General features: G+C 53.0%; 1 protein-coding gene across 8 annotated transcripts in view; it reads left to right on the plus strand.

The window, feature by feature from the left end:
• Positions 1-17222, plus strand: part of ADCY7 (adenylate cyclase 7) — a 61832-nt gene that overhangs the window by 6193 nt on the left and 38417 nt on the right. For 4 of the 8 annotated variants that reach the window (XM_032486274.1, XM_032486268.1, XM_032486275.1 and 1 more), the window contains exon 1: positions 14169-14256. The exons of 2 other annotated variants lie outside the window; for them this stretch is intronic. The gene's annotated coding sequence lies outside the window, so the exon portion shown is untranslated. Of the gene's footprint in view, positions 1-4328; positions 4353-7993; positions 8175-14168; positions 14257-17222 lie in introns of those variants that run through there. 2 more of the 8 variants (XM_032486273.1, XM_032486271.1) reach the window with 2 other exon arrangements.

Raw genomic sequence — 17222 nt, forward strand, 5'->3', positions numbered from 1 at the left:
CCCCTGTTTGGCCTCTGATGCTGTTGGTCCCCACCAGGCTGGGTTCAGAGTCAGTAGGGGCTCAAGAGATGCAGGAATGAGCAAAGGCTAGAAATGGGGGTACCTGTCCGTGGGGTGGCGGGGGGAGGCTGGGCGGGCATTGTTTACGTGGCCCTGTTGATGTGCCTTATCATCCCATCTCACAGGGGAGGGAGCAGGCTCTGTGAAGAGGTGGGAGGAGCTCACTTGGTGGGTTTGGTGTCTGACAGATGGGGAAACTGAGGCTCAGAGAGGCAGTGTGACCTCCTGTCTCCTGGGCCAAGGCTCTGAGCTGCATTCCCAGAGAGGAGGAGAAAGTCAACTTATTCCTTATTTTCAAATGGCTTTAATTTTGTGTTAATTACAGAAATAATTCATATTTAATATTAAAAAAAAAAACCTAAGTAGTAAAGTGGAGAAAAAACCCAGAATCTGCACTCATTAATATATATTAATGTGTTGGGGTAGGTCTTTCCAAGTGACTTCTTGTTTTTTTGTTTAATATATGATGACAAAAAACTGAGCATCACAGCATTTCTTACTGTGTCTGTCCATCTTGCCCCCAGGCTTCACGAGTGGAGTTGTTGGGGTTCCCAGACACGTCAGGCTCACCCCAGTATTTGGTACACGAGGAGCCCTGGTTGACTTTTCCCTGTCCTCTGTTGCTGGCCATTCAGGTTGTTTCCAGTGTTTTTGCAGGTAGAGCGCTGTAAGGTAGCCAGGTCGTGGGCAGCTAGGTCTTGGTACACGCTGGGGGGTCTCTTCTGTAGGGTAAATTAAGACAGGTCCACTTCTCTTTGTGGTGCTGAGACTGGTTGCAGGTTTGTGGTATTGCTGCATCCGAGGGCATGGAGGTCCTGGGCGCCTGCTGCCCCTGGTAAGCTACTTTGTGGTCAGAGAATGAGACGGGGAGGGGCTTCCACCAGAGGGCTTTGCCAGGAGAGGGGTTAAGGTGCCGCCGTCCAGGCTGGTACTGGAAGCCTTTAAGCTCCTGTGGGGGAGGTGCGTGGAGGTGGAGGCAAAGGAAAATGTGGCCTCCCTTCCAGGCTGGTATGTGATGGGGGAGCCTGCAACCCTGCAGCCTCCCGTGCTGGTCCTGGGTCGTCTCTGCCCGTGCTCGGGGTTCAGGCTGGGAGCAAGTCTGCGTGGTTCATTGAGCAGGGCGGGGGCTGGCAAGCTGTCTCCCACCCCTTTCAGTCAGAAGGAGGGCTGAGGCTGATGCTGTGTTACTTGCTCTGAGACTCCCTCTCAGAAAGGGTGGGGGCATTCCTCATCTGCAGGAAGGGTCTGAAAATGACCTTTTCACTGAGTGAGACTAAATGAGACAACAGATGCCAGAGCTCTTACAGGGACAACGTTTCAACATTTCATTATGGAAAAATTAAACACCCACAGAGAAAGACAGAATAGCATGTCCACCCCCACATACCCATCCCTGAGATGTCACGGTTTCCAGCTCTTGGCCAACCTGGGTCATCTCTACTCCCACACACTTCCCCTCTCCAGACCTATATCACTTCTTCTGTAAAAATTGTCATACAGGCATACTTTGTTTTATTGCACTTTGCAGATACTGCGTTTTTTTTTTACAAATTGAAGGTTTGTGGCCTCCTTGCCTTGTCAAATGATGGTTAGCATTTTTTTCAGTGATGAAGTATGCACATTGTTTCTTTAGACAATGCTATTGTACACTTAATAGGCTACAATGTAAACATAACATTATATGCACTATAAAACCAAAAAATTTGTGTGACTCACTTTATTGCAATATTTGCTTTATTGTACTGGTCTAGAACTGAACCTACAATACTGCCAAGGTATGCCTGTATATATCCCTAAAAGATAAGGACTGAAAAAAAAAAAAAAAAACACCAAGAGTAGTATTACCACATCTAAAACTTAGCAATATTCTTTTTTTTTTTTTAAATTGAGTTATAGTCAGTTTACAATGTTGTGTCAATTTCTGGTGTACAGCACAATTTTTCAGTCATACATGAATATACATATATTCATTTTCATATCCCTCCTCACTGTGAGCTACTACAAGATCTTGAATGTGTTTCCCTGTGCCATACAGTATAAACTTGTTTATCTAATCTATACATACCTGTCAGCATCTACAAATCTCGAACTCCCAGTCTGTCCCTTCCCATCCCCCTCTGCCCTGGCAACCACAAGTTAGCATTCAAAGTCTATGAGTCTGTTTCTGTTTTGTATTTAAGTTCATTTGTCTTCTTCTTCTTCTTTTTTTTTTTTTTTAGATTCCACATATGAGTGAATATCGTATGGTATTTTTCTTTCTCTTTCTGGGTTACTTAGAATGACATTCTCCAGGGACATCCATGTTGCTGCAAATGGCATTATGTTGTAATTTTTATGGCTGAATAGTATTCCATTGTGTAAATATAACACAACTTCTTTATCCAGTCATCTGTTGATGGACATTTAGATTGTTTCCATTTCTTGGCTATTGTAAATAGTGCTGCTATGAACTTTGGAGTGCAGGTGTCTTTTTGAAGTAGGGTTCCTTCTGGATATATGCCCAGGAGTGGGAATGCTGGATCATATGGCAAGTCTGCTTTTAGTCTTTTGAGGAATCTCCATACTATTTTCCACAATACTGCATTGCCACCAACAGTATAGGAGGGTTCCCTTTTCTCTACACCCTCTCCAGCATTTATCATTTGTGGACTTTTGAAGGATGGCCATTCTGACTAGTGTGAGGTGATACCTCATTATAGTTTTGATTTACATTTCTCTGATAATTAGTGATACTGAGCATTTTTCTCATGTGTTAGCAATATTCTATAAGATCATAGCTACCCAGTGTATTTGGTGTTCAAATTTCCAGTTGTTTCCTACATGTCAAAAATATGTATTATTTTAGTTTTTAAAAATCAGGATCCAAAGGAGGTCTATGTAATGAGATTGGCTGATATATTTATCAAGTCTTCTTTTATCTGTGGAATTGATATTCATTCATTCTCTCTCTCATGCCATGTTTTTTTTGAAGCCGTGGCCCTTTTCCTTTAGTAGAGCTTCCAATAATGCTTAATATGTTTTTTATCCACTAAGCCTTGGTAGTTGTATCTAAAGCCTTGTTATAATTTCGTTTTGATTTTCCTTTTTTTTTCATACAAGAGTGCCTTGGAAATGGGGTTGCAAACTTCTCCTGGGCGGCTTGCATTGTCTACTTTAATTTCTTTTTGTGATGTTCAGTGGCTTTAACATAGTAGTATTTTTAATTATCATAAAAACCTTCCATTTTCACCTGGTTATAGTGGTGCTGAGTTTGGCACTGGGTGGAGAAGTCTCAGGCCATTGTTTTTCGTTTTTCCTGCTTTTTCTCCATTGTAGTTGTTTTTCTTTTAATGACATGGGTAGTGTATTTTCATTAGAGAAAATTGGAAAACAGACATAAATAAGATATGAAATTAAAACTGTGCTAAATTTTATTACCTAGTGATAGCTCCTAAAATTAGAAGTATATTCTTCCAGATTTTCTTATGTGCAAAAAAATACATGTATTTGTCTGTGGTATCATTAAATAAAAGATCGCACTCCACGCGCAGGTCTGTTTTTACCTCGTGGCATCTCCATAACCCCCATCCCAGGAACTGTAGTGAGGGACGTGGTCTTCTTCCCTGTCCCTCCATAGTTCACACCAAGAGGGATGTGGGGAGGGACCGGCTGCCGCTGGTGTAGCCCAGCTGCCAAGTTTTTCAAAGGAAATAAGGACTTTGGGTTGGCAGGGCAGTTGCTTTCACATCTGTTCTTTTAGGATTCTCTGCTGTTACTCAACACACTGTGACCCGGGCTGCCCCTTTCCTTCTCCTGTTCCTGTCCCTGAGGCCTGGCAGAGGCTGGGGCCATGGGGGTCAGGGGAGCCAGCCCCCTGCCCTCCAGCAGGCTGTACTGCCAACGTGGTGCAGAGTTGTTCATCTCTCCTGACTCTGGCGTTGGAGCTGGGGCAAACAGCAGCTATTTGGATTTCCATGTGGGAAGGGCAGTGGCTAAGGGGAGCTGAGTTTGGTAGCAAAGATGCTGTTTACTTATTAGCACATGTGTTTTTTTGGAGTGGCTTTGTGGCTCACCTCAAGTCACCCCTTAGGGCCACCACTGATTAAGGGTGAAGGCCCTTTTCCATCCTATAACTTGTAACCGGTTGCATAACCTCGGTCAGCCCCTTCTCCTTTGGAAACTCAGTTTTCTGTGTGTTCAGTGAAGGAGTGAGCCAGAGCACCCCCATATGTTCCCAGCCTGGGGAAGGAAGGGATCCTAGCACACCCCAGCCTACAGTCATCCGGGAAGAGATGAAGGCAGAGGGGCCAGAGGTGAGTCGCTGCATTGGAATGCAGCCCCCACCCCCCGCCCCCGTGTGAAAAATCAGTCTGGGAGGAGAGTGAGTGACAGGATCACAAGGCTGTGGCTGCTCCAGCAAGACTGTCTCCTGGGGGATCTCACTTCAGTCCTCCTGGCCCGGAGCAGAGCGTGGAAGAGCTGGGGGCATGGAGGAGGGCAGCCAGCAGACCTGAAACCAGTACTCAGCCAGCCTGCTGTGTCCTCCCAGACAGAGTGAGCGCTATTAGCTGTACAGAATAGATTCTGCATTTCTGCTCTGTGTTCTTGTTAGGAGACTCTGGGTGCAGATCAGTATGGCAGAAATGTCATCAAGTCCTCTGGAGTACCAGGTGCTGGGAGGGGTGGGTCTGCTGGAAGAGAAGAGGTGACCCTCCGTCACCCTGGTCGGACAGGGATGCTACAGAGCGAGTGTGTCAGTCCAGTCTTGACGGGGGCTGGAGGATCTGCTTCCAAGGTGGCTCAGTCACATGGATGGCAGGTTGGTGCTGGCTGTGGGCAGGAGGTCTCAGCTTCTCACCACAGGGCTGCTTGAGTGTCCTCACTACATGTTGGCTGGCGTCCCCCAGGGTGAGTGATCTAAGAGGGAGCAAGGTGGAAACTACATTGTCTTTCATGACTTCAGAAGTCAAACAGGTGATTTCTGCAGTGCTTTGTTGGTCACCCAGGTAATGTGGGAGGGGACCATACAAGGGCATGAACACCTGGAGGTAAGAGTCTTTGGAGGCTGACTACCACCGTGGCAAGGATGGCCACAGCAGCTTCCAGCTCACATCCTACCAGCCTAGTGAAATGACAGGACCTTTTTTTTTTTTTTTTCCCACTTAGTTCCAGCAATTCTCAGAATTGAATCTCATTGGACCACTTTGAGTCACCTGTTCATTCCTCAATGGGCACTGGTCGTGAGCCCACCCCTGAAGGGCTGGTTTCCCCATAGGAATAGGGAGCTGTTACTAGAAGTGGAAATGGATGCTGCAGAAGGAAGGGAACAGTGTATATCCTCTAAGGAGAGGCTTGTGGCACTGTGGCCCAGAGGAGGTGATGACAGGGCATCACTTCCTGAAAGAGGTGGCATTTATACTTGTCTTGGCATGATGAGTAGCATTTTGACCATTCCTGGTGGCAGAAAGGCCTGAGCCAAGGCATGGCAGGGTGAGGCAGCTGGATTATGGGGTCAAAGGAGATCAGGATGGAAAGATGAATTGGGCCAGGTGTGTGTGTGATGGGGTCAAGAGGAGGAGCCAGGACTGGACTCAGGATTCACCGTGAAACCATGGAAGGTCTTTGACCAGGGCAGGCATACAGTAGAGCCACGATCTAGGGTTTGGAACTAGGAGAACACCCTCTATCTGCCCACTCTTGTGTTTGGCTTTAATTGAGCACTTACTATGTGCTTTATACACATTTTTCACTTGACCCTCATGGCCTCCCAAGGAGTTGGATGATATCGTCTGGATTTTACAGATGGGCTCCCTGAGCTGCCAAGATCATGTAACTTGGCCGAGGTCACTCGATGGGGGCCCTGACTGCAGGTCTTTTGGCCTCTTCACCCCATGTGCATGGGACAAGGGGTGGGGTTGAGGGTGAGTTGCCAGCCTTAGTGCTCAGACCCCCCTCAAGGCTCCTCTGGGGTGTGGTGAGCCCCCTGACTCTAAGGGAAAGAAAAAGATGAGGTGACTGTAGTACAGACGGTTTTCCTGCTCATGCCTTCTCCCAGAAATCTGCCTGCAGTTTGAAATGCACTGGGGTGCTGTGGGGTTTCTTCCCGAGGGGGACGGGCTCCACATCTGGGTTTGTCACACGGGGCCAAGCTGTTTGCTCAGCGCTCAGCATTATTTGTCTCTTGGCTGGCTGCCAAACGTGTGTGTCTTGTTTTTGCTGCAGTGTTATTCCTTCTTGCCCACTATTTCACCTCCTTGCCACTCTCTGTAGCCTACTGCTCCCACGCACCAGTCAGGGATCGGCTGGCCATCTCCTGGGCTGGGGACACCCTGTCTCGGGAAGCCCCGAACCTCCCCTACCTGAGTGAGGTCTCTCTCCCCCGAGCTCCAGACCACCTATCTCGCCTTCATGGACGCTTCTCCCAGATCTTTGTGCCATGCCATTGGTGGGCATGACTCAACATGGAGCTTGCCTGGCAGGGGCTATGTCCAAGTCATATTTGCATGCCCAGCACTAGTTGGGGGTCCTGTCCACGGGAGAAGGGCAGGTGTTGCTGAGTGGAACAGGAAAGGGTCGGGCTGTGCGTTGTACCTGGCACCTTGAGTGAACAGAAGCCAGTCTTCCCTGTCTGATGCGGAGAAAGCCCACAGCTGCCTTTGGGGGAGTTTGTCCAGCAGGTTTGGGAGCACTGAGGCCAGGGCTTGGAGGTCTCAGGCAACCTCTACCAAAGAGGGTGTAGAGGGATGTGGAGCAGGCTGTCTCTAGGGAAGCCCTTCTTTGCTTCTGGGGAGGGTCATGGTGTGAGTGGTTGAGAGCACAGGCTGTAGAGTCAGACAGACCTGAGTTTGAATCCTGATTTTGCCTTTTTATTAAAAAAAATTTTGTTTTTAGCTGCGTGTGCTTGGGCAAGTGAGCAGCCTCTCTGAGCCTCAGTTTTCCCTTCTGTAGAATGGGCATAATGGCAGGCCCTCCTCATGAGGCTGTGCACGGTGCCCAGCACACAGTTAGTGTTTAAATGCTGATCTCAGGGTGTGTTAGCCTGTGTGCATAGGTTCTGCCTGCTGGGACCTTGCACTTGGTGTGAGGGATGGGGCGTCCAGTGCCAGGTGGCCAGGGCTGGTGGTGCAGCAGGTCAGCAGGGAAGAGTCTGCCTCCTCTGAGGAAGGAGCTGGAAGGGAGGCCTGCAGAGAGCAAGATGTGTCAGTGGGAAAATTGGGCTTTGTTCCCCAGTTTATTACTAAACAGTAGGGTTTATTGTCAGGAGAAAAGGTAAAAAAATAATCCCAGGTCCCCAAGTCACATGCTCAGAGGGCTCCCTGAGGACCAGGCGGTATCCTCCCCGCTCTGTTTTGGGAAGTTTCTGCACGCCACTTCCCAGTCCTTCCTAGTCTGCTGCCTCACCAGTGAGCACCCTGTGACCCCAGTGGGGAAACAGGCCTGGCAAAGCAGAAGGGGCTTTGATTCCTGGCCTCCTGGGGCCCAGGGCAGCTGGGGTTCTCTGGGGGCTGTTTGGGACAGGAACTCTAAGCATGGGCCTTGGCCTTGCCCTCTGGCCTGGCCCCAGCATGGGGACAGCTGTGAAATGGAGAGGCAGCAGGCCAGACTGGAGCCCTTTGACCTCTCAGAGATGGACGAGGCCCGTCACTGTGTGGGTGGGAAACTGAGGCTCAGGGCCTATATGAATGCCAGGCTGCTCTGGCTTCTAATTGCTCATTAAGGAGGCATTTACTCCTTGCCTCCAACCGTCATCACCAGGCTTCTAATGGAGGCTTTTGGCGCTTGTTTTATTTTTACTTTTTGAAAATTGTTCCAGCTTGAAGCCTCCAATTTCCATGAAGTCATTGGAGCCAGGAGCCTGGTCTGACAGCTCCCCTCCACTCCTGTGGAGGGCTCCGCTGGGGCCCCCTGCACACCCCGAGAGGCACTGAGCTGAGGGTTCAGTGTTAGCCTTTCTGCTGCTCCCGCCACCAGAGCAGGAAGTGGTGGGTCCCAGAGGTGACTCACTCTCATTAGGTAGCTGGTGGAAGGAGGCTTCACATGTGTGAGCCTGGACGCTGGCCGAGGAGGGGCAGGCAAGGGCCAGGCCACCTCTAAGTCGGCTCTGACCCTGGCCTGGGGCCCTGGAGGAGAGCCAGGTAAAGTGGGGTATGGGTATGGGCGCCATCCGTCCTAGTGGCCTGGGCCTGAGGGGGCTGCTGGGCAGTCCCCCTCCCCACCAGGCGGGCCTGGCCTGGGAGTGGATGGATAGCATGTGGGTTGGAGGTGGGGGAGGCTTCTGGAGCCTGCTGGACCGGCAGCCAGATGTCAGGGGGTGGGGGGGTTCTCCAGGACAAAGAGAGACACCTTGTCACTTGCTTTCTCAGCCTGACAAGAAGGTGCCGTTATTAACTGTGATGGCCTTGGTCCACCTGGAGTTCCACATTTCTTTTCCAGGTTGTAATTTTACACTTTACTTTTCTCAATGAAAGTAAAAGTTAGCAAGGGAAGGGCAATTGAATTAATTTTGTTAGATTTAAAAGAATAAAAACCAAACTCTGAAAGTGATGTATGCCCAAGAGGCAGAGAACCAAGGTGTCTCAGGAAAATGGAACAGTCTCTCTTCCCACCCAAGTCTTCCCAGCCCAAGGTCCTGGGGACCACCAGCGTGGACCATGGGGAGTGGGTCCTTCTGGATCTTTCTGCCCCCTCATCTAAACACATGTACACAGACAGGGTGAAGCAGGCTCCTCTTTTCTGTGTTATCACATGGGATTCTGGACAGCTGACCCACAGGGCTTCCTCCCTGGCCAGCCCTTGGGTGAGGGGTGAGGTTGGGGAAGGGGAAAGCAGAGGCCTGGGCCGGGAGTCTTGGAGACAGAGTCCCTGGCCCCAGGGCCTGGATGGGTGGCTGGAGTCCAGACTGGCTCTGGCTGGAATGGCTGTGACTGTGGGCTGTCACCGGCTCTCTTGGCCACAGCTGTGCCGGTGGACCTTATGAGGGGTGACTAGACCAGCATTTCTCAGTGTGGGGACCCTGCTCCTCAGATGGTTTCAGCCTGTATGTGGATGAATATGCTTACAATGTGCATATTTTAATACATTTTAGGAAAAAAAATGTCTGTAAGTAGGACATTGAATCTGTGACTTCATGCATGTATTTCTGCCCCAGACAAGACTGAAGAAGACACTGAAATGAACTGGGTAGACTTAAGAGATGGTGTAAGGGGATTGGCTCTGCAGGAAGTGGGGACATCTGTGTCGGGGCGCACAGTCTGGAGGGCCCGTCTGAGCACCCTCGTTTCTGACCGGGCTGCAGGCCTCCCCCGTCCAGAGGGGCCTGGGGCTTCCTGGGGTTTTCCTCTGCCTCCTGGTGTAGGGGAGGGCAGGGATTCCTGGCCGGGGATGGTGTGAGCTTTGTTGGGGAAGTCTCCAGGGGCGCTTCATTGAGAAGTGGCTGTTTGCTGGCGGCCATTTTCCCAGGGGGTAGGGGTCAGGTAGGGGGTGGTCTCTCAGGGCCTCTTTGCCAGGAGTGGGTCTGGGGAGAGGGAGTCCTCCTGTGGGCCCTATGGGAATGGGGGCTAGTGCCCTGAAGGCCTTGGCAGTTAGCGGGCTGCAGGAGTGGGGCCTCTAAACAGGCCCAAGGTGCTTTTCAGGAGGAGACAGAGGTCTGACTGGATGTCACTTTGGGGATGCGCAGTCCCCTTTACAGGTTTAACCCATTCCCTGCCTCCCCTCACCCATTCTGTGTGGTGGTGTCGTCTGCCCCCAGTTTACAGAGGAGAAGCCAGGGGCCCAGCGGGGTGCTGTCTTGTCCTGGGTCACACAGCGAGCCGGTCCCCAGGGGTGACCACTCACGTGCACTGCTTCTCTTGGAGAGCTACCATGTTCGAGGCCTGGGAGATGGTCAGCACACGGTGCCTTGTCTTTGAAGAGGCTGTGAGGGTAAAGCTGAACAGGGAGGGCTTGTGTGGGGATCCTTACTGGAGTGTCTTGTCTGCACCCACCTCGGGGTGGCCGAAGCTGAGTCAGGGCTCTTGCTCTGGCTGGGCTATATGTTCTTGGACACGTGCTTGAGTTCTGCCTCAGCGGGGAGGTGGGAGACCCCACCCTCTGCATTTTCCATGACTTGCCATCTCATCATTACTCAGGGTCTTCCAGGGGTGGCTGGTGGCCCTTCCCTCAGCGCTGTCCTTTACCTCTCTTCTCCTGTCCTGGGGCACATTCACGCTGAGCTGAAGGCCACTTTCCACATCCCATTGTCCAGGTGAGGGCAGTACACAACTTGGCCAGGAAAGTTCCAGGACCTCTGAGGGAGCAGGCAGAGCGGGTCACACTGGACGCCTGAATCAGAGCCGCCGGTTCTAGCCTTCCATGGGGCCGAGTGTCAAGGATGAGAGGGAAGTGCTGATGGTGGATCTCTGGGGCATTTAATGTCTTTAAAAAGACCTATGTAGCCAAGAGCTGAGAGTTAGTTTGGCTCAGTGAATGAGCTGAATGGCAGCCAGAGAAGCAGGATCTTCTGGAGGTCATCGGGTCCAGCCCTCTCCCTCTAGGCAGAGCCAGATAATGCTCAGGTGGTGGCCTGGGTTCAAACCCCACCCTGCCTCCTCCTGGGAGTGCCCAAGATGAGCAAGGGATTGAGCCGGTTCCTCGCATCTTTAAAACGGGCTGCTCATGGTACCCGGTGTGCAGGTAGTTGTAGGATTAAACAAGGGGGTGTACATGGTGCAGCTGGCACAGAGGAGCCACTACCCAATGGGAGGTGTTTGTCATCGTCTCTGTCAGGGGGCTGGGTTTGGGGCTCTCCTCTGCCCCATCCTGCCTTGGGTGGGAGGGTGGACATCCCTGGGAGAGGGTACCTGGGAGGCGAAGGTGGGCAGGGCCAGCTGAGGGGTCTGACTGAGGGGCCTCCCTGGTAGCCTGTAGCCCTTGGGCTGATCGCTGTCTCTCTATTCCTCAGTGTCTTCATCTGTAAAATGGCAGTGTGCAGGCAGAGTGCCGGAAACATTAAATGCATGAGAAAAATGCCTCCCAGGCATCTGAGACCAGCAGGCTCAGGCCTAGAGGTTCTCGGCAGTGGCGAGCCCCCTAGCCTGTGTGTGTGGAATCCTGCCAGCCCCCTCCTCTGCCCAGGGGCCCTCTGGCTCTGCCCCTACCCTCCTAGCCAAGCCCGCTTGCTCTCCACTCACCTGCCTGTGGCTCCGCCTGCCACCCCCCACCAGAGAGGGTGGCACGGTGCCCACCTGACAGCCATCGGCATCCGGCTCGACCTGCCACTGCCCATGGATTTCACAAGGTGCTATGTCATGGCTGGGGCATTGCCCAGTCCTGGGTGCAGACCTGCTGGGCAGAAATGCCTCCATTCCCTGCCCTCTCCTTTCCCTACCCCCTAACCCCCTCTAAGCCTTTGTAATACAAAAAAAGGTGTCAGGATGCGGTGGGGTGTGAGCCCTAGACCAGAGGTGGGCTCATTTCCTCTTTGGTGACCTCCTCCCTGTGACATCTGGGATCATCCTTTCTCCCGCCGTCTGCTGGTGTCTTTGATGTGTCTGTTTCACGAGCACCGACTACGTGCTCTGCTGGGAGATAGACGTGAGCCCACTCTGTTGTCAAGATGGGATGGGATGGCTGATCTTGGGCTCTGGAGAAGAGGCCTGTGGGGTTCCTGCTTCCTCTAACATACACGTCAATCAGCTTTTCCTGTCTGGTGTCACATTTGTACCCCTTCTCTTGGCTTCTGGGCACCTCCTGGTCCTGGTCCACCCTCTCTCTCCAGTTCTGTGTCTTGTGACCTCTCATGCATTCTGGGTCCGCTTCCTGGCTTGGTCAGCAGACTGGCTTGCCTCTTTCTGCCCTTTGCCGTGCAGTTCCTTCTACTTGGAGTGCTTCCTCACCTCAAATGCCCTCTTGCCTTGTGTTACAAAGAGGGGCTCCCTTTTCAGGGGTCCTTGGGCTCAGGAGAAGAGGGGGCTCAAGTGTGTTCTGGTCCACCCCCTCCCCTGTGTTGAGACTCCCGTCTGGCTGGTGCCAGTGCTGAGGGCGCCAGGAGCACCCTCCTCTGTGCCTCCCTCTCTTTATGCCTCTGTGTGCCAGCCCCCCTTGACCACTAGAAGAGATTACCCTGCAACTGTGCCTGAGGGAAAAGAAACAAAATTGAGGTCTTTGTTTCATGACCCTGGCCCCCAAGGCCCCTCCTCTGGCCCTGAAGGACCCCCCCCCCCGGCCCCCAAGGGCCCCCTCTGGCTTTCTCATGGGCCCACCTGGAGGTGATGGGGTGGGAGTGCTTGTGACCCAGGGGACCTTGTGCCTGCTTGGGGTGGCAGGCCTGGCTTCTGGGGGGGTGAGGCCCCTGGGGGTGATGCAGTAGGTGGCGCCCTGACTCACCTCGCAGGACCCTGAGTACCTGATTGGGGCCTCTGTCTTCTTGCCCCTTGGAAGTGGCCTAGTCTCCACCTCAGGTGCAGCTGACTTGGGTCAGCGGTTCCTGGCATCACTGGCTGGCTGAGCAGGGAGAGGCCCAGGGTCCTGGGGTAGGGCCCCTCTCTGCACAGGTGAGGAAGCTGATGCCAAGAGGACTCCGCAGCCTCAGGGCTGGTGTGCTCTCCTGGTTGGCGGGGAGGCACGTCTACCCTGGCTCACTCGTGGGGGATGTAGTCATCCCCTCCTCCTGGCCTCAGTCTCCACACCTCCCCATCTCAGGCTGTCTCCTGTGCACCTCCCTGCCACGTGGGCCGGAGACCTCCTGAGTCTGCCCATCCCTGCTCCTAGTCCCCCAACACCTGTCTCCCCTGGGCTCCATCCAGCTAGAGAGGAGGAACCCTGTGAATTTGGTTGGAGGCACTGCTTTAATGGGGTCCTGGGCTGATGGGGAAACACCCAGACTCCCTGGAGTCACTGCTCAACTCCCCTTAGGAAGGGGTGCCTTAGTGCCAGGCCGGGGCTGGAGCAGGGGCTGGCTCTCGGGCATCCCTTTGTCAGACCCCACTTGCTGGGCAGGGGAGCAGGGGACGAGAAGCACTTATGGGGGCCGACAGGAGGTGAGGCCGAGACCCCTGAGGCTTGAAGTGTGTCTCCTGGGTCTTTGTTGAGGTCTGCATTGCAGGTACCCTAGTCCTCAGCTGTGTTCCTGGCCCCCAAGGCCCACCTCTTCTCACTTTCCTCTGGGCCTGACTGGAGTTGATGGGGTGGGAGTGGTTTCTCAGGCTGCCCACCCCTCCATTCTGCAGATGAGGAAATGGAGGCCTAGAGAGGTTAATTAACATGCCCTAGGTCACACAGCTCCTCTGATGTGAAGCTGGGGATCTCCCTGTTTGGCCTCAGAGCCTGTGCTCTCAACAACTAGGCTTTCCTGCCTCCCTGGCTGCCTGGCTTGAGGCTGGGTCCTTGCCTGCCCTGGCATTTCCTTTACTCATGTGGCTCGTTTGGCACATGCCCCTCCCCTCCCTGCAACATGGGCTCACAAAAGACCCTGCATCCGTATTGTTTGTGGTAGCTTCAGCACCTCACCTGGTACCTGGTGTGGACAGGAGCCTACCTGTTGGATGGCGGTGAGGGGGACTTAGGCTGGGGCCTTTGTCCCTGTAGTAGAAACAATACAGCAAGATCAGCCCCCTTTCATGTGCAAAGTTTCTGGATTTATAAAGAGTTTTCATAGCCACAAGGTCACTTTACTGCCAGAACAGGCCAGGGAATAGGAAAGAGTTTCATCTCCATCACTCAGGTGAGAAATCAAGGCCTGAGAGGCAGGTGGCCTGCCAAAACTCACACGGACGGGACTAGGGACACTAGGACTAGGGCCCAGGCCCTGACTGCCTGTTCAGGGTGGGCTGTATTTGACTTAGTCCACGGGTTTGGGATTTGGGATTTGGGTGTCCCCTTTGTGCCAAGCAGTGTTGGGTTCTGGAAGTGGAGCAGGTCATGGCCAGACATCAGCCTTGGGAGAGGTGCCACACAGTCAGGCAGTGACAGGCCAGGGGCCCTGTGCTGTGGAGGGAAGTGCAGGCACTGAGTCCAGGTTGGGCAGCCCTCCTGGAGGAGGTGGCAGCTCAACCTGGCTCTGAAGGGCAGGCAGGAGTTTGCCAGGCAGAGGGAGTTTGGGGGTGAGGAGGTAGGCAGTGCTTTTAGGCTGCCAGAGCCTGGAGACGAAAGGGTGGGGCTTGTTTGGGGAACCGAAATAAGTCAAATCACACAGCCACGAAGAAGGCTTCAGGAAGCCCTGGAGGAGTTTGTTGGCCGAGGGTGAGCAGGACTGGGCTCATTGTTCTTGGGGTCTTGGTCAGGTGTAGGGAGCCCTGGTGGGAAGTCCCAGGGGAGGCCTGGGCTTGTGGGGCACGGGGCTGCCATGGACGGAGGCTCCATCACAGCGGCTTCTGTGCCCAGTGGAGCCTAGCTCCAGAAAGCAAGAGTTTGTGGATGGAAGGAGTCACCGAGCAGGAGTGGGGGGTCTGGGCTCTGGGGACAGCCTTAGGGAGGGGCTCCTAAGCCCCTGTATTTGCAGCTCCGGAAGCCAGGCTGTGGTTTTGAGGGGTGTGGGAGAGGTCGGCTGGGGCTGCTTCCCCTGCAGAAGGGCTCTTCCGGGCTCTGGTCCAGGCTTCACCAGGCAGCCCTTCAGCCCCACATGCACCCTTGGCCTCACACAGGTTCTCAGGAAGCCTTGGGGAGGTGGGGGTTCTCAGCACCTTGGATCAGGGCCAGGCACTCTGGTGTCTGGCACTTTGGGAGTCAAATGGGGGACCTTTGGGCTAAGTAAGCAGTGGCTCCGGGAGCCTGAGTACACAGTGATGCCTCGCTGGGCTCCACGGATGTGGGGGGAGGCCATGGCCCCAGCAAGGCCTGCGGAGGTCTGTGTGGGGTGCCTTTCCCACTGGCCCCACTGTGGCTAGCTTCCCTAGTAGTCTCAGTGAGAAGGGCCCTCCCAGACCCTGGGGCCTTTCCTTACCCCCCACACCCCACCCCGAGGAATCAGGCCCCGAGAGGGCGAGAGGTGGAGCTGGGCTGGCCCTTAGGTCTCCTGACTTTCGGCCCAGGGCTCTATCCCTTTTTGCCTCTGGCAGGTGGGGAGACCGAGGTACGGAGGGGGAGCACTTCCCTGCGTTGCTCGGTGAGGCAGGAAGTACGACAGGAGGGTCTTTCCTGGTCGGTGTTTAGTGCTCTTTCCTGCTTTCTCTTCCCCAGGGCAGGTTGCTTCCCCAGCTGAAAACTGCCTGCGGGCAGGGGCCAGGCCTCTCCTCCAGTCTGCCGCCTCCCCAACCCTGGGGGCCAAGCTCAGCCCAGCCCAGGGTCGGGTGGAGGTCAGGGAGTGGGGCTCCAGCCTGAAGGAACTCCCAAGCTGTCAGAGAAGGGGCAGATACTGGCCTTTCTGGGCTACAACTGCCCAGGGAGGCTTCTTGAGGGAGGAGCCCGGAACTGAGTCCTAGAGATGCTGAAGTCAGCATTTCCCACAGGGGATTCTTTAGAGATTTAATGCAAAAAGAGCTTCTTGAACCAAAAAGACTGGGAAACGTTTAGCTATGTTTATTAATCAGCAGCTTTCATTCCTGCTAATTTGCTAATGTGTCTTTAGAGGAGGAGGAGGAGAACGGTAAGCCCAGTGCTGCCTGTGACCAGAAACTGGTATGTGTGTGTAGCTCTTCACGGCCTGCTGTAGGGCAGATCGCACCTCAGGAAATGCAGGCATAAGGTTAAGAAGGAGCTTGGGCCTTGAAGTGGGCAGATCAGAGTTTAAATCCCAGCCAGGGGGCTTGGGACGAGTAGGTTAGGATCCCAGAGTTGGCTCCCCAGGCTGGAAATATAGTGAGAGCGCCCCTCCCTGGGGTTCAGAATGCCAGGGCCTTGCCCGCTCCCAGCAGGTGCTCAGAGGCTGGCGGGTCAGGGATGCCTTCTGGCTGGTTTCCTGCCCTCTCAGCGTCCCCGCTGGATTCACAGTTTGCAGAGCCTGTCTTGAGGGCTGCTTTTCTTCTCCCTGCAGCCCTAGAGACTTTGGGGTGAGGACCCAGTGCTGCCGGGGATGCTGCCCAGAAGCTCTCTGTGGCTCGGGCCACATCCCTGCTTTCCCTGACCCAGCAGATGGCTGCTCCCTTGAGGCCCAGTGAGGTGCCGCATGGGGGCGTCAGTCTGTGATGCTGCTCATGCCCCCAGAAGGTGGTCCTGAGGTGCTGACACTACTGTGTCCACCCCAGAGGCCAGGCCACTTCTAGAGCAGAGCTGGAGGGAGGCCAAGGCTCCTTGACCCCTCCGGTGCTGTGGTCTGTGACAGGGTCAGGTGGAGGGGAAGGTTCTGGGCCCACCCCCGGACCTTGCGGCCCTTTCTGCAACTTGTTAATACTTGTCACCTTGACTTCAGCACCTTGTGCCAGGTGCAGCCCCACACTCCACCTGCATCACCTCCACTGAATCCCCTCAAAGCCCTGGGCCGTCAGAACGTTATTCTCCCTTTTTCCAGGTGAGGAAACTGAGGCACAGAGAGGCTAAGTAACCTTTTCAGGGTCATGCAACTTAGACGTGATGGACATGGGGCTTATTTTTCTTTTCTTCTCTTTTTGTTTGTGGGTTCTATTTGTATGTGTACACACCTACACACACACACACACACACCAAAAAACATACCAGGAACATATCTTTCCATGTTATTGTATTGTAGTGTCACCTGAGTTATCAATTGCTTTATGTTACCCTTTGAGTTTTTCTATTAAGGTCTTTATTTTTTAGTTTATATGTTAATTTTTTTTAAAGCCCTTTATTGACATATGAGTGACATACAAAAAGCCGTGCATATTTAATGTATACAACTTGGTTAGTTTACCCATGAACCTATCACCACAATCTATTCCAGAAACCTGTCCCTCATGGCCAAAAGCTTCCTCCTTTCTCTTTATTTATTATTATTATTTTTATGATAAGAACATGTAAACTGTATCATTTTAGAGACAATTTTAAGTATGCAATACAGTGTTGTTAACAATAGGCACTATGAATATGGTAGATACTGTTTTTTCTATTGAAAACAAAAAAAATTGCACAAGCTACATTGTGATAATAGAAATAGAAACTGAAAATGAGGAGAAGATTCGTTCACTCTGCCAAAGCAGCAGTTTTGATTTTTCTGTCTTGGTTCAGTCCTAATCCATTCTAGGTATTGCTGTTACTATGTGGATTTTTCACAGAATATCCTGTGATAGTATGGCTCAAGCTGATGCACCCTTTTT

The sequence above is a fragment of the Camelus ferus genome, chromosome 9 (genome assembly GCF_009834535.1).
Source record: "Camelus ferus isolate YT-003-E chromosome 9, BCGSAC_Cfer_1.0, whole genome shotgun sequence".
NCBI classification, from domain to species: domain Eukaryota; kingdom Metazoa; phylum Chordata; class Mammalia; order Artiodactyla; family Camelidae; genus Camelus; species Camelus ferus.